The sequence below is a fragment of the Sphaerodactylus townsendi genome, linkage group LG07, assembly GCF_021028975.2.
Source record: "Sphaerodactylus townsendi isolate TG3544 linkage group LG07, MPM_Stown_v2.3, whole genome shotgun sequence".
Taxonomy (NCBI): domain Eukaryota; kingdom Metazoa; phylum Chordata; class Lepidosauria; order Squamata; family Sphaerodactylidae; genus Sphaerodactylus; species Sphaerodactylus townsendi.
In genome coordinates, this window is record NC_059431.1 from 91,779,128 (window position 1) to 91,796,633 (window position 17,506).

At 41.7% G+C, this 17,506-nt stretch overlaps 1 protein-coding gene across 3 annotated transcripts in view; it reads right to left on the reverse strand.

Moving 5' to 3' along the window:
• Positions 1 to 17,506, reverse strand: part of LINGO2 (leucine rich repeat and Ig domain containing 2) — an 837,999-nt gene that overhangs the window by 409,008 nt on the left and 411,485 nt on the right. For all 3 annotated transcript variants that reach the window (XM_048503786.1, XM_048503785.1, XM_048503784.1), the window contains one exon: positions 13,293 to 13,370. The gene's annotated coding sequence lies outside the window, so the exon portion shown is untranslated. The remainder of the gene's footprint in view (positions 1 to 13,292; positions 13,371 to 17,506) is intronic.

Sequence of the window (17,506 nt, forward strand, 5' to 3'; positions counted from 1 at the left end):
CAGGCTAATCTGAATTCCCCAGATAAGCCTCCACAGCACAAGCGGCAGAGCGGGAAATCAAACTCCAGATTAGAATGCACCTGCTCTTAACCACTACGCCACTGCTGCTCCCGGAATGCTGCCCTGGAAGAACAGTGCCCTGAACGTAGGAGTCTGGATTCAAAAACTCCATCTTAGGACTGTGTCTTAGCTTGTGGGCAAGAATGCCTAAAGGACACCCCCCCACACAACCTCATGCCTGGCCCCTACTCAGGAAAAAGCATTTGAATATGAACGACAGCACACCTGGGCAAAACCTTTTGTCTGTATTTCTTAATATTTCCTCTGAGTCATCATCCTTGTGACCATCTATGTTGCAACACCCATTAAGTGTCCTTACCTGTATTGTCCAACAGTCGGCAAAACCCATCGAGATAATGGGTCAGCCATCAGGTCAATGGTCTGACACTCTGACTATTACCTCATCTTGGAACAGCAGGAAAAATCCTTTGTCAAAGGATTTCCCCTGCCCCAAGATATGTTTATCCCTATAAAAACCCACCCCAGACCCCAGTCCCCAGTCTGGTGTTCAATATATTATCACACCACCATGGTGCTCAATAATTTTGTTCCAACAGCACTGATTATCCAGAGCCTAGTCATTAGGTCTGTTTCCTGGATATTCACTACAAGACTGGTAAATATATTCTTTGATACCCCCCCCCACCCCGCTCTCTCTCTCTGAAGATAGAGATCAGGAGATGCTAAGACTTGGGTATGCATTTGGTAGTCTAATCATAGGAAAAGGTTCCCCCCAAAAACCTTATTAATATTTTTTGGCAGAAACAAACACAGTTTTAACCTACAACTGGCAATTCTGATCCCAAAAAAGCCAAAAGAAAATCAGCCTTTGGGCAGATTATTTTAGGATCACTGGCTACAGCTGCTAAAAAAACCCATGTCTCTGGAATTGATTAAATCCCACCTACTCTTCTAGTATAGTCTATGGTGAATCTTTCTGGGGCTCTGAAGGGCTATTTTTGTAAGCTATAGGCACCAATTTTGCCACATAGCTGCTAGAGACTCTCCTTAGAAGAACCTCACATTTGGTAAAAATTGTTCAGGGGGTGCAATTCTTTGAGCCCTCGTTTTTCTCCATTGGAAACATAGATCACCTGACTCAATCTTTACCAAACTTGGAGGTTCTTCTAAGAAGAGTTGCCAGCAGTACACTTAAAATTTGGTGCCCCTGTCTTACAGAACAATCCACCTTAGAACCCCAGAAATATTTCCCATAAGGTATAATGGAACAGAATTTTGGGGATTCCTGAAAAACTCCTGAAAAGCCCACACTGGTATGGGGATTAGACCACACTGGTATGGGGATTCAGGAATTTTTAGGAATCTAAAACAAAAACAAAAATGGGTCTAATATACCCAAATCTTACATACTATTTTGACAATTTTGATTGGCCCTATTAAAAAAGTGGCATTGACAGCAGCATGGTATAATCCATTCTTGTCAAGTTTCAGAAGCTACATAGTGTTAGTCCATGTATGTGAGACCACAAAGGAGATGGAGGCAATAGCCCTTTGCTGGGGTTATTGTAAATTGGTTTGACTTGACAGCACATACATAGGTATTTAAAAGGCTATGACATTAACTAGCCATTCTCTGCTCATCATGTTTGCACTCAATCTGTTCCCAAGATTAAAGTAGTACAATAACGCGTCATGAAATCTCCCTTACCCCCAACTCTCCCCCCAACAGCATTTTTTAAATGTCGTTTACAGTCCCTCTTTGATTTTGCTTCAGAACGACTTCCCTCTTCTACTTGATCCTTTGTTGAGAGATCCCAATCAAGCAGGGATCAAAAGATGGCCCAACGTTGCTATGTGATGTTGCCCAGCCCAATTTGATTATTGGAAGATACTACAGAGCAAACAAAGCCACACAACTCTTACTCTGCAAGGGCAAGCGTGGGGGGAGGCACAGGGTCTGTTGCCAAGGCTCCTGGATTTGTCCTTGGATTGCAGCAGTTTCATTACAGTGCAACACGACAAGGCTAGGCACAGGGACATATTCCCTCACCCACACAGTATGAATATTTTAGCACTCTTCTGAGCCCTCCAAATCTCACCAAAAGCATAACCCACATTCAAAGACACAGGAAGTGCTGTCATCACATCTTGTTCGGCCCTCAAGTACAGGAAACTGGAAAAATCCTGGAAATGTTACAAGGACAGAAAATAAGTGCTATACAGTCAATGAAATCAAAAGGGAGTGGGAGTACTGTATTCCCTACCATTTGAAAACAGGCTTCTTTTGCGTATGCTGTGCTTTTTTTCTTGGTCATATATTCTGCTTTTTACTGTGCGTATACATGTGCTTTTTTTCATATGAAAAGCCTTGGAAATTCTATAATATTCTTGCGTTTTTTCTTGCATGGTGGGCTCCAGAATACAATGGGAGGGGGAAAGATGACAAGCCCATGAGAGCAACAGGGAGAATCAAAGATTGTTTCAGTCAGGAATCTTTAGTCATGCTCCATTCAGGAAATGAGGGGGAAGGAGTTTGGGGAGTTCACCTATACATGGCAGTTTTAAGATAGTATGACTTCTGAATGCAACCTGCCCAACACTTGATACATAGTGGCTTTAATTATTATGCATATTAGGAAATACCTCCTGATTATGAAATCACCTTATATGGTTTCTGTGTCTCTTTTTGATCTTTTAAAAGAAGAAATTGAATAGTGCTAGCTTTCCTGTTAATTATACTATGTTGGAATTTAATAGGCCATGCTGAGAAGATTCGAATGCAAACACGTACTTCTCAACAGGTTGATTTCTGGCCACTCATACTGAATCTGAAATATTGTGTTGCCCTGCTCAAAATAGTCATCACACATATTGAGAGAACGGCACATAGTGCAATTTCCCTTTATGTTAACCTCTGAATCCCAGTGCCAAGAGGAAACATTGGGAGGAGGCTTCAGTTTCTATGTTGTTGGACCTCTAAGGATATCCAAAAGCATTCTTGTACATATGACACCACCTTAGAATGAATGAAGACCACCACTGTCATCCAGCTAGTTCAACAGACAATGCCAACTGATAACAACTCTTCAAGCACTGAAATAAGGGCGTTCACCAACACCTCACAATCCTTTCAGATGATGATGCATGAACCTGGCACCTTCTGCATGCTATGCCTTTGCTCTACTATTGAGTCACGGGCCCTTCCAAAGTAATTTCTGAGACCAAATTACTTCTCCACAATGCAGGTTTTCCCTTTGTCATTACATATATTGGTTGTGAGTGAATAAGTCACTGCACAGCACTTCAGTGTGACGAGATCCTGATGAAGACCTGCCATTTTCAAAGACATAGTTCTGTGAAAATTTGGGAGGAAAGGAGTAGAGAAGTAAACAAGATGACAAAAACATGGCGTATGTTCAGTGCACTTTGTTGTGAGCAAGGCATATAGGCAAGTCAAAGACACACTTCATTATTTCAGTAAGTTGCACAACCTAAAATGTGTCAGTATTTGTGACGGCAAATTGAAGTGCACTGACAATGTTTGGAAAAGGAGAAAACAGGATCTGAAAGTTGCATTTGAACTTAATATAAAATAAAAAGTAAAGTGAAGAAAAAGTAGAGAGAAGTCATTAAAATAAGACTCTTCAACTAGCTGCATAACAGATGTAAAATACACTTCTCTGGAGGAAAGAGTATAATCTCATTTGAAATTTAAAACTAAAAAATGACGAAGCAACACTAATCATCTTTTATACAATTGCCATCTGCATTAGGGAGTCAAAATGGATGTTTCCATTGGCCTTTGCATTCCAGAAGTTATTTTGATTCATTTGACATGAACCTGATTATTAAAATTTTTGATGCTGCAGTAAATGCTGTTTCTGATTACACCAACTGCCTTTATTGCCTAAGCTTATGACTATGTCTATGTATCCGGAAAAAGCCAAATAGAAAATAAACTCACAAAAAGCTAAAATATTTTTTTCAAATTTATTTTCAGCCAAAAAAAAATGGTGACAATTTAAGGGAGCCAAAAAGTGGATCCAAAAAAATGCCAAATGTTTCCAGCTTTTGGGGGACACTTTTGCCCAGATGCCATTTATAAAAGGAGGAAACCCTCTCCACCCTCCCCGCATCTCCCTTACCTGCTGAAGCTGCCTTCAAAGTCCACATGGGCTCAGAAGCAGAAGGTGGCAGAGAGATGGACACTGGGCTCAGTGGGGCCGGGCTCGACATACAGCTTCCTGCCACCACCTACGACGTCTATATGGTCTTTGGAGGCAGTGGAAGTGCAAGGTTGAATTCTGGACTTGGCCAAGCCGAGATTAGTTTTCAACTATCCCCACTGCCTCTGAAGCCCGCTTGGACTTTGTGGGCAGTTAAAGACGCAGCAGTGCTGAATGCCATGGCTGGACTGACCGATCCCTGCATTCAGCTCTCCTCTACCATCTCTGAAGCTTGTTTGGACTTTGTAAGCAGGGCAGGGAAGCAGCATAGCTGAATTCTGAGGTAAGCTCAGCCAAGCCCACCATTCAGCTCTCCTCTACCATCTCTGAAGCCCGCTCGGACTTTGGAGGTGTTAAGGGAGGCAACAGAGCTGATTTTCAGCTGAGCCAAGCCTGGCATTGAAACTCTATGGCTCAGGCTTTCAAAGGTCAAAAAATGTTCACCCTCCCCCCAAAAGCTGGCTTTGGGTGTGGCTTTTTTTGAAAATGTCTGGGTCTTTTAAAACCAAACCCGAAAAATACCATACGAATGGTAAACATCCCTAATTATGATTTTTCAATAAAGGATTATGGGAGATTGTAATAGTAATAAGAAATCCTGATTGATCTAGAAATGTGAGTCTTTTATTATTAATGGGAGGAGGGAGGCATCATGCAAGACTGTGGTTTCCCCCAGCTAGCCATGGTTTTACTCTATATCAAAGCATTCACATTAGAGTGAAAATTGTTTTGCTTATAATGTCATTTTTCTTTGCTCAAAGAGTTCTTCATCCGTACTTAAGGTTTCCTATGACATCATGAACAGCTCAGTGCTTTCCAAATACACCACACACCAGACCAACAACTAATTTGCCTCTGATCAGGTAACACAGCATTTTTGGTGCATAAATGCAGTCGAGCCCTCAACGCTTTTAAATTATAAGCCAGACAGAGCCACAGTAAACAGGATGTATTGACAAAAAAAGCTAGAAAATAATTAGCATATTTTTGTATACTATTTTAAATTGGGATTGTTGATGTAGCTCTGATGCATACTGCCTAAGAAATGATGAGACTGTTCAATCCTGATTAGTCAGTTGTGAAAAGGTCAACTTGAAACACTTTTTAAAGAGGTATTGACAATCTATGGATATGTGTAGAAATCAAATGGATTTTGTAGATCCAAAGCGGGAGGAAGCAGTTCTGAGGAACACAAGTACAACACTGACATATAGGACAGCAGCCATTATGAGAAAATGTACTAAGAACTGCACAGTTAAGTAAAGTATGGGGTGCTGTGTGGTTTCCAGGCTGTATGGCCGTGTTCTAGCAGCATTCTTTCCTGACTTTTCGCCTGCATCTGTGGCTGGCATCTTCAGAGGATCTGATGCCAGCCACAGATGCAGGCGAAACGTCAGGAGAGAATGATGCTAGAACACGGCCATACAGCCCGGAAACCACCCAGCACCCCAGTGATTCTGGCCGTGAAAGCCTTCAACAATACAAGTATGTTTCAGCGCTTTGGTCTTGAATGGAATTATTTTAATGCATTTTCAGCAAAAGATATTAAGGAGTAGATCAGGTTTCTTCAGAAATGTAAATCTCTTCCTGATAGCAACAGAGCATATGACTTCACTTCTGCCTCACCCACATGGCAACTTTGCAGGAAGAGAAAGAAGGCTGACAACAAAGAATGGCTAGCAATTTTAAGACAGGCATGAATGAAACAAGGAGTAAAGAAAAATCTTGCCAGGAGACTACACAGAGGAATCTGTGGGGGACCACATTTCATTAGTTCAGCTTTACTGTAGAACATTGACAAATCTGTCTGCTGATTCTGAATGTAAACAGATATGTCCATGTCCTTGCCAGTGTGGATGTAGTGGCTAGAATGTTGGAATAGGATTGGGGAGACCTAGATTCAAATCCCATTCTGCTCACCAGGGAACCTTGGCCAGGCCATGCTCTCTCTAGAAAACATGGCGGAGAATCACCACTCTGAGCTCACTGGTAGAAGGGTGGGGTATCAGATACAGTCAGATAACCCAGACCCTGCATACAAGCTAAGCATTCTGATTTATTTTGATTGAGAAATCTCTGTCCAGTAAATCAAGCCCCTGGCTGAGATTTTAATAGTTTATCAGTTATATTTTGTTCAAAGGGCTAGAGATAGGGGCAAGATATATGTGTATGTGTGAACATATTTAGGAGAGTCAGTTTTTTTGTTAAGAGTGATGGACTCTTCTTATTATGTATTGCATTTTACTGTGCTTTTGTAGGCAAAAGTGAACTCTCAAATTTAAAACCAGCACAAATATCAACTAGAAATATAATGGATATAAGGTGGATGCTTGGCTCTTCTTCCTTTCTATGGTCAGTCTGGTATAGCTAGGGAATCTCAGGCACAACAGTATTCAGCAGTATTCAGGATGATGAAAGGATGCCTGGCTGTTATTTTTCAACCCTTTGACTATAAACATATGAAAATGCCTTACACATCATCTATACATTCTTCAGGGTTTCAGACAGGAATCTTTCCTAGCCTTGCTATTTCAGATCCCTTTAACTGGAGGTGCCAAAAAGTGAACTGAGGACCTTGCATGCATGAAACATTTCCTACATCTTCTTACAGTAGTCTTACATGCCAATGCTGTACTTGTCTTCCCCAGAACTACTCCAAGCTATTGGACTAAAGCAATAATAGGATTTTGTTATAAGTTTCTTAGGACTTCCAAAGTTCATTGCCTAAACAACAGAAGATGACAGCCTTCCAAGTTTTCCCAAAAGATTCACTGCTGTTATACAGAAATGCCTGGTCATTAAATATCTGGCAGAAAATAGTGTAGTGTTTAAGAGGGGTGGATTCTAACCTGGAGAATTGGGTTCAATTTCCCACTCCGTCACATGAAGCCTGCTGGCTGATCTTGGGCCAGTCACAGTTCTCTGAGAACTCTCTCAGCCCATACAGAAGCAAATCATGGCAAACCATCTTTGAAATGTCTCTTACACTGATAACCCTATGACCATCATCAGAAGTCAACTGTCACTTGGCAGCACATTCTACCGCAGAAATTAGAGGAAGGCTTTAAAACAACTGAACATAGTATCTGAACATGCCAAGATACCACAAAAGAGCAGACAAGTTTTTGAGTTCGCTAGATGGAACTCTATCAGGACATTCAAAACCATTTTAGAAAGGGAAAGAAGAGAAAAGGTTGTTTTAGGATAGAATGGGAGCTCTGAGTCTGCAGTGTGAGGACTCTGAACATAAAATATAGCATCTATTAAAGACTTGTGGTTTTCTTGATATTGCGGGCAAACAGGTTTCAAAATGAAACTGAGGAACTGAGATGGGGCATTATTTAAAAACTACAATAGCAGGAGATTATAAAATAAATTCAATTAATTTCCACCCTGTTTTTCCTCTAGTAGGGAAAAAAACCTCTGCATTCTTCTTAATACTTAGCTTTGAACAGGCTGTCTGCTCCCCTGAAATGGTGACTATATCTGAATGGTGACTATAGCAGTGCACTGGTTTAGAAAGAGTTTCCAGCATTAATAAAATCATAAGCAAAGAACCCCTTTTCTATCGTATTTTATTTCATAGTGCTACTCACACATGCTTGGTATTGTTTTCCTTACTAACTGAGGTTGATTCCCCATAGGTTCTTATTAATGACCTCGAAGTTGTAGAGTATGCCATACAATGTGCAGAGCAGAGGCTGATTTCAGCTTCTTGAAAGAAAGAGAAATTGGCTTGATGCTCTGTAACCCACCGTCAAGAAAGCCAGGACCCCTTTTTGCCCATTCCATTTCCCAAATGGATCTACTTCCACTTGAAAGTATGTGCTCACTCAGCAGTACTTCAGGCAGGGCAGAAAGTGGTTCTCCTGCACGGCATTCATTTAAATGGTGATTGTGAACAAAATGTGCTCATTCTTTTATTGATCAGTCTTTTCTAATGGACATTAAAAGCCTAAAACACCCCAAAACCTTTCACCATGAGTGATGATTCAGTGACAAGGCATCAGGAAAAGGGATCTCACTGTCTACATAAAAGCAGTAGATGTAAAAAAAAATTTGGAAAGTATGTTCCAACTTTGTTACCCTAGGTCAGTGGTTCTCAACCTTCCTAATGTCGTGACCCTTTAATACAGTTCCTCATGTTGAGGTGATCCCCAACCCTAACATTTATCCATTTTACAGATGGAGAACACTGATGCAGAGAGTCTTAGGCGACCCCTGTGAAAGGGTCGTTCGACCCCCAAAGGGGTCCTGACCCCCAGGTTGAAAACCACTGCCCTAGGAGATAAAAAAATCCAACAATTCAAAGATTATTTCTATTAATTTAGAGTAATGAAGTAGGCTACTAGACAGAAAATACTTCCTGCTAATCTAGAAAACTGAACATGAGGACATTAACAACCACCTACTGGATTGTAACCAAAACAGATAAGACACTGAAAGTTCAGTCACTGGAGCTTGCAGCTTATTTTTTCTTTGAAAACCATGGTCCCAGTTCAGATTGGGAATACAGCACAAATGGAAAGAGGTGTAAACCTTTCTTCACACTGTTTTCCTGATCAGAATGGCCCTATTTGCTGCACTGTGACAAGAACACAGATGCTTATGGCAATACCTGAGTATTTCCTAGGCAAATTTTCACATGGTCATTCCAGATTGGGAAAAACAATAAGGGAGTGCTTAACTCTCCCTTATGCAGTTGGTTCTGGTCAGAATCATCTCTGCCCTCCATTTTTAAAAGAAAAAAAAACCATATTGTGATCTCCTTTCTCAGACAATACACTGTGCTCCAAATACTGACCATATTATGCTCAAAATCCATAGTATAATCTGCCTTTTAAAAACTGCTAGCAATGTTATATTTTCATTGAGCTATTCACACAATATAATTCTTGCTGAAAATGCACAGCCAGGTCAGAGCCACCAATCCACGTGTGAAGTTCAGAAAGCTTGCCTCACTGTGTATAGTCACATTTACTTCAGCTGGAACTCATTTGCTAGTTATTGCTCCATTCCACAGATCATGAAAAAAGACATCTGGGGGATGTTTTAAAAAGAGATGACTTATTTTTATTCCACACACTCAAAATGAGATGTCCTGGGAACATGGAAAGAAAAGCAGCTTCTCAAGTTTGTTCTGGACAGCACAGGCATCACAAGAGAAAAGAGAAAAGAGCCTGACTGTTAAGCTCTCTGATCAGTTTCCTCCTCAGCTTGCACCCGACATTTTGTGTGCTGCTGAAGATATTCTCTCTGCCTCCATCCGCTGAAGGTTGCTCCAAGATGTTTGCTTTGCAGGCTTCGATCCTGGGCAATTTTCAAGCTTGAAGAGTGCATAGTTGTACTCATCTGGTCCTGTCAGTTCTGGCAAAATATTGTTTTCCTTTTTAATTTTGGAGGAGCTGTTTTCGAAGATACACAGACACGAAGATGAGAATGTTAGTCACTTGGAAGACCATTGAAAAGCATTGGCAGAACTGCCCTTCATGGACCATCTTAGTTTTTTTTTTCTTACTGCATAGAAAAAGAATTCTAGGGCAACCTTCAGCAAATGGAGGCAGGGAGAATCCCTTCAGCAAAATGTCAGGTGCAAGCTGAGGAGGAAACTGACCAGAGACTTTAATGGTAGGCAGGAAACATACGATGCCTCTTGAGCTCCTGAACTCTGCAGAGCCAGGCAGGAGACACCTTGCAGACAACTTGAAAGAAAAAAAAGTCCTCCTTCTAGTGTCTTCAAAATAAGACAGCTTGGTCTGAAATAAGGTGTCATGGTGAAGTCTTGAACAAAAAACTGTGCAGAGTTCCTTCCCACAATGCCTTTTTTTTGTATCCTCAGGTGTCTTTTTTGTGCTGTGCAGAACAGACCATTATCAAGATTAAGTTTATTGCATTGGTCATTCGCTTTCACAATGGTTACACCACACATTAAAACTATAACTCAGTCTATTGTCGAAGGCTTTCACGGCCGGAATCACTTGGGTGCTGTGTGGTTTCCGGGCTGTATGGCCGTGTTCTAGCAGCATTCTCTCCTGACGTTTCACCTGCATCTGTGGCTGGCATCTTCAGAGGATGATCCTCTGAGAATGATCTTCAGAGAATGATCCTCTGAAGATGCCAGCCACAGATGCAGGCGAAACGTCAGGAGAGAATGCTGCTAGAACACGGCCATACAGCCCGGAAACCACACAGCACCCAAATATAACTCAGTCATTACATATACCTAAAAAGAGGAATAAGGTAAAATTAGACCTTTACTGGTCTTTCTAGCTGCCAGTGCAAATAGCTCCACTCTTCCAAAAACATACTGATCAGTAACAGACCAAAAAAAATCAATTTATCATGATTAAACAAATCTGGTCTATTGGGTAACAACCTATTGATGTATTTAATCTATGGACTTGGTAAAGGGGGCAAACAAGCACATAGTGCAATTAATCTTCAACCCCTTCAGCTCTACAAACATAAAGGCATTGAGAGGCAGGGATGTATAAGAAGCGACCAGTTCACATTGCTGAAGGAAGTGAAAGCTATCTTTACTGCTCCAGTTGTTGAGTTCACTAAATACAAGGTTCTGGTATGATCCCTCTTTAAAAAAATTAAACCAGGGGGCTACTTTAGATTGTTTAAACAAGTTGCAGTCTATCACAGCATCGTCGAAGGCTTTCACGGCTGGAATCACTTGGGTGCTGTGTGGTTTCCGGGCTGTATGGCCGTGTTCTAGGAGCATTCTCTCCTGACGTTTCGCCTGCATCTGTGGCTGGCATCTTCAGAGGATCATGAAGCCCAGAAACCACACAGCACCCAAAATATCACAGCATCATTTTGGAATATCCAGTCATGGAGGCCGTGGGCTTCTTTCCCACTGAGCAAATCATATGGGATAGAGTATTTTGTTTTGATTGAGGTAATTTCCTCAGCCCTTGATTTCATCCAAGTCCTCAGGAGTGACCAGCTCTGCTTGTTTTGTTTGCTTCATTTCCCAGCCAGTATTTAATGATTGTGTTAATGTGGGCTCTAATTTAGGGCAGCCCCAGTTTCGTCCTCATTGGAGCTGCATGCTATTTATTATGAACTAGCAGCAAAGTCCATTGTGGGTGAGATGAAATGGGCCCTAGCAAAGGGTCAAAGAGGAAGTATCTCACCCCCCTGCAATGGGTTTTAGGGGGACTGTAGCTGGACAGAGGAATGGGAAGGCTGGTGGCAGGCTCAGAAGGACAGCTGGGGGCCACGTGCTGCTGGCATGCCAGTCTGCCTTGTCTTTAAAGGGTGGGTGAGGTCGGAAAGGGGGGTGGTTGTTGTGGATGGGAGGAGGCAGGGAGGGTTTGTTTGGGGCCATGGTGCTTGCTGTGGGTGGGTGGGGGAGGTGAGGAGGGCTTGTTTTGCCTGTGGATCACTTGATCACTTAGCGTTTTATTAATGGTAAGATTCACCCAGCTTAGTAAAATACTTCTTCAGGTAAAAACATTTTCAAACTCCAGCTATTCTGAGTCTACCATAGTGGTTCTTTACCAGAAATCCACTACCGTCTACCACTACCACTACCACTACAGAACATTAGCATTAAATCCATCCCAAAGCAGGGGGAAAAAAATCAAAACAGCACTCCAGATGAGACACTCCTTTTTATATTGGTATGTTTGATGTGGGCATACAATACACAAATATAAGGCATGCATTCAATGAGATCCTTGGGCCTGATAGCCATCACCAACTATGTTCAACTTCATTTCTATTTACTATGAGTCACAGTTTTAAGAGCCTGGGGGACAAATTTAAAATCTTCAGTTTGGGATAAACAGTATAAAACAATTATCCCTCACTGGCTTTCAAAAGCCATTTCAAGAAGAGAGAAAGGGCTTCCTGAAATCCGATCCCTCACTTTTGACCCCAAAAGTTTAAAATTCCCCTCCCCCAAGATTTGTAGATATATGTGGGGGAAAGATGTGGCTCCATTTAAGGATTGCTGGAGTTCTGCATCACACCTATCCATTTATTCGTCAATACTCCCTACAATGTCTGGAAGGTTTTGCTGTGATACATGTTTAAGAAGAGCCGTGTTCAGTGGTGGGATCCAAAAATTTTAGTAACAGGTTCCCATGGTGGTGGGATTCAAACTGTGGTGTAGCGCCAATGGGGCTGGGTGGGGCACGACGGGGGCGTGGCCAGGCATTCTGGGGGCGGGGCATTCCTGGGCAGGGCTGTGGCAAGGACGCAGCCGCTGCGCCGGTCCTTGGGTGGGAAACGAATGCACGCAGGCGCAGGCTGCCACGCACGCCTCCTGCTAGACTGCTTCAAGTTCTGTGCGCTACTGCTGAGAGGAGGAGCATAACTAAGGCAAAAACCACGTGGCAAAATCACCCATTAGTAACCCCCTCTCGGCACACACAAATAATTAGTAACCTACTCTCGGGAACCTGTGAGAACCTGCTGGATCCCACCTCTGGTCATGTTAATTACACTTCCCAACAATTCACCCAGTTGAGATATCATCAAAGCTCTCTCTCTTTCAAAGGAAGACTCCTCACACAGCAGAAGGGATTAGCAGCGCTCAGTCCATTCTATTTGGTGGATTTCTGATCATTGTACAACAGGCAAGGAAGCTAGCCATCTACCAAGCAGTCAGGATCTACTTGACTTTTTGCTGCTGCAATTTACCACACTCAATGTCCTGCTATCTACAGTCCCTGGGCAAATGAAAGACCCTGTTTTCTGCCACTGCCCCCCAGCAAAACTCTCTGATACACATTTGCTGTCATTTCAGATGGCCTCTTCAACATCAAGATGGCCTCTTCAACATCAAGAGCAGAAATGCTTAACATCAAGAGCAGAAATGCTTAACTGCATGAATGGGATTCCACTAGCATTTTTCTTGCCCATCCACTGTAATTTGCCAAAATAAATTAATTGCTGCTTATTTCAGCACTTATAATGTCGCTTTAAGATGATAAATGCATCATGATTAACAATTTAAACCCCATTCATAAACCTAAAATAAAACTCCCCTTTTCCTTAATGCAGTCAACTGAAATACTGAATACTTACTTTGTGGGGCTAGCATCCATTGATACAAGGGGATCAGTTGAACTCACAGGCAATTTCCCCTGCTCCAGTGCACACTTACTAAAAGAAATTAAGAAAAGAGATGTAATTAATTCTTTAAAAAAAATAGTTAAAATTGATCATACAAATCATGGAAGAAGAAGGCCTCTACTAGACCTCATTCCTTTCTGACTCTAGTACAAAACATGGAGGATCCCACTTGGGTCATGAATCCTGCACAAGAATATAAGGCCCACAATCTCTAGTGCCGAACAATGCTACCACAAGTTTGCACCAGGAGCAGGTATCCAGAATTCCCAGCCTGTCTTTGACAGGCTACATACAAAATATAGGCTTCAAAAATTAAGCAATAATTAGTGTAATACACTCCCACTTAAAAAAGCATGAGATTTTAGAAAAGTATGCCTGAAGGAGGAGAAGGAGAAGGAGGAGAAGAATAAGAAGAATTTGGATTTATATCCCCCCTTTCTCTCCTGTAAGGAGACTTTTCCTCCGCCTACAACAAACACCTTGTGAGGTTGGTGCGGGTGAGGGAGCTCGGAAGAACTGAGACTAGCCCAAGATCATCCAGCTGGCATGTGTTGGAGTGCACAAGCTAATCTGGTTCACCAGATAAGCCTCCACAGCTCAAATGGCAGAGCAGGGAATCAAACCAGGTTCTCCAGAAAAGAGTGCACTTGCTCTTAACCACTACACGACGCTGGCTCTCAGTATGTGTTTCTTTCTCTTTATGCACAGCATAATTTTGATGCATTTCAATTCAAAATAGCAGCATTTTGATGCATTTCAATTCAAAATAGCAGCAACAGAGTCCAAAGAAGCAACAGGTGTATAGAAAGATTCCTTATTGAATACCTGAATACCAAGTAATTTGAAACTGTGCCCTAAATCATATCCTGCTCCAGCAAATAACATGTACTGTTGCAACCAAATGATGTTGTTTTATAAGCGGTCTGAATACAAAGTAATTTGATGCAGGAATTGGACCAATGAGTGAGTGTGTGTGGTGGTGGGGCGGGGGGGGGGATGTATGCCCTCAAGTCACAGCTGACTTACGGTGACCCTGCAGGGTTTTCAAGACAAGAGGCTCACAGAGGTGGTTTTTCCATTGGTTTCCTCTGTATAGCAACCCTGAAATTTCTTGGCGGTGTCCTAACTAAATACTAAACAGGACCAATCCTGCTTAGCTTCTAATATCTGATGAGACTGGGCTAACCTGGGCTGTCCAGTTCAGGGCTTGCTCATGAGCACCAGACTCAAATCACCAGTGAACTCTCAAAGAATCTGGGTGATTTTAAGCTACCTATTTCACCTCAGCTTCACCTGCACTTCACAAATTTATTGTGGGGATAATGCCATGCATGTCATCCTGAGTTCTACAAAGGAAGGGTAGAATATAAAGTCAGACAAAGCCCCTTTCATGGCATTACAACCATATGTACCAAGGACTCAGTGATGTATCCATGGGGCTCTTGATACAGCCGTCGTAATTTCACATGAAAAGGGCTATCTGAAGATTTTCAGCACATGCACAACTTCAGTACAGATGATGAAGACTCTGCTCATGTGTACCAAAGCTGTACAGGCATGGGAAATCTGCATGTTGTCCTACGCACATGAAATGGAGACTGAGTGTGTTAGAATGGTTGGAACACACATCTGTTGGTGGGCTCCCACTATGTGTGGCTGTAATGTCTGAAAAGGGTGATACCTATACAGAAATTTTAACATTAAGTGTTCTGCAATGCAGCAAAATAAAATTGTGTTAGTTTCTCTTTGATCATCAGATTCAAAACTTACTGATAATGTCTTACAGGTCTAGCAATATCTCTTAGCACTTTTGGATGTCCAGAGAGTACCAGGGAGTGAGAAATCAGATAAACGCAGGACAGTATGTCTATGAATACCACTGTCAAGAGAAAATACTTTAGAGGTAGTCTGCTGTGTGATAAGCTCTTAATGTGACATCTGATGAAGAAATGGCCCTGAATGACCTCAGAGAAACAAATGCAACTCTCCATGTTGTGAAAGCTACTCTGTTATGGCAGAATGTTATTTCTGTCTTGTCACATGTAGATTGTGAATGCAGTGGTCATCTACATCCTTTAACCACAACAATGTGGTGCCCGTTGCAGTTTAGTAGCTTGATGATATCTCAGCAAATGAGTCAGGAGACCCAGCCTTCCCTTTGCTCCCCAAGTTGTCAGAACAAGCTGTTTGAGGTCTTCAAGAATAGATGTTTGATACAGGACCCCTTCTCTTCCTTACAGTATAAAGCAAGAAAAATATTACCCCCTGACAGAAATCATGGGGAGGAACTGTAATGGAAAACTCATACTGACACCAAAGTTATTATCAAGGTTGTGAATCCACAACCAGAAGAATTGCAACAATGAGTAGAAGGCCAACTCAGAAGGAGTTGTTAGAACACATTCTAGTAAATGTATGATGTTTATTACCCCATAAACAACCATCCTCTCTTTATCTAATTTACATTGTAGAAACCTATTAATGCCAGGAATCAGCATCACACACAGGGACAACATGGTTTGTCTTTATTCTACACCAAGGTTCTACACAAACACGCCCTGGGCACTTTGGGATAGGGCAGGATAGGAATGTGAATAAGTAAGTAAGTAAGTAAGTAAGTAAGTAAGTAAGTAAGTAAGTAAGTAAGTAAGTAAGTAAGTAGGCAGGCAGGCAGGCAGGCAGGCAGGCAGGCAGGCAGGCAGGCAGGCAGACAGACACACACTTGGGATGGGAGATTTCTATTGGGCAAAAGGGAAAGGGTTGATCACCCAAATCTGTGGCATGGTCAAAATTTAAATTGTCCATCCCTGAATCAACATTTCAGTCTTTAAAAAATGGGAGAGGAGTGTGCTTCAGTCTTACATATTTATTTATATTATTTAAGGTCTACCTTTCTCAGTGAGACTCAAGGCAGTTACAATAAGTCTATACAATCAGGGTGAGTCATCCAATAAGCAAATTTCTGCAATCCAAATAAATATGGATTGCAGAAATCTGAAGCCAGGCATAAATCTGAAAGAAAGCTATATAAATATACTGTTCTATTCTATGTTATTTTCCTCTGTCTTCCTCTCTTATGTGTTACGGTGAAGACCTGTTTGTATGATGACTACTAAATGCACATGAACTTATTCTATGAGGCAATGATTTCCAGATAAATGTCCATCACTGGAAATTTGTTGAGAATCACAATTTATGGGGTAACGCTAAGTTGACTGGTGATATGGAACATTTAATTAATCAGAAGTCTAGTTCAAGGGATGGCCTACAATTTCTATCAAGATTTTAGTTGTTAAATATATGAAGCAATAAACTGAGACCTTTTTATACTTGATACTTATGATCCATTGGCTGAGGGATGAACAGATGGCCATACAGAACAAGAGATAAGTGCATATAATTGTCTGTGAACTTATAACATTTTCACTGCAGTCTTGAGTAGAGTAACTTCAGTCTAAGCTAATGGATTTAATTGGCCTCAGATTCTGCATAGGATTGTACTTGGTAGAGGTCTGTGATCACATGAATTTGATTTTATTCTAACCTCAGTCTTCCTAAGTCAAAGAGGGCTTCCAGTCATGTACATTATTTTTTCATTCTCTCATGCTCTTCTGTAAGACTTCTCTTGTCTCATCCTGCCCCTCACATCCAAGCCTGCTTTCATAGGCTTCCCTTTGTCTGTGATCCTTTCCCAAATCTCTGCCTCTCCTTGCACTTAGAACTTTCAGTCTGTCCTACCCACTGGCAATCTTAATTATGGGGCAGTTCTGCACAGGGGGCCCTTTGACTACTGGCAGCTGCCTTTGGTTCCCACTGCCCTCTCTGCTGCCACTGCAATGACAACTTCTCTTCATTCTTGTTCAGTGTGTTGAGTGGGAATAATGAGTGAATGGGTGTCCTGAACCTTTCAATGATCAGAATTAGGGTTGCTAACCCCCTGCTTGAGAAATTAATAGAGATTTGGGTGTAGTGATCATGCAGGGGGGAATATGAAGAGTAATTTCACCTAGAATCAATAGAACACAATTAAGTCTGATCTCTGAGGATACCGTTTTCTGCACGGGAACTGAGCCCCTTAGTCTGGAGTTCAACTTTCTATAATTAGGGCATCAAAAGGCTTTGTACCCACCAAAAAACTTGCTTGGAGCAATTATATTTTGAAACAA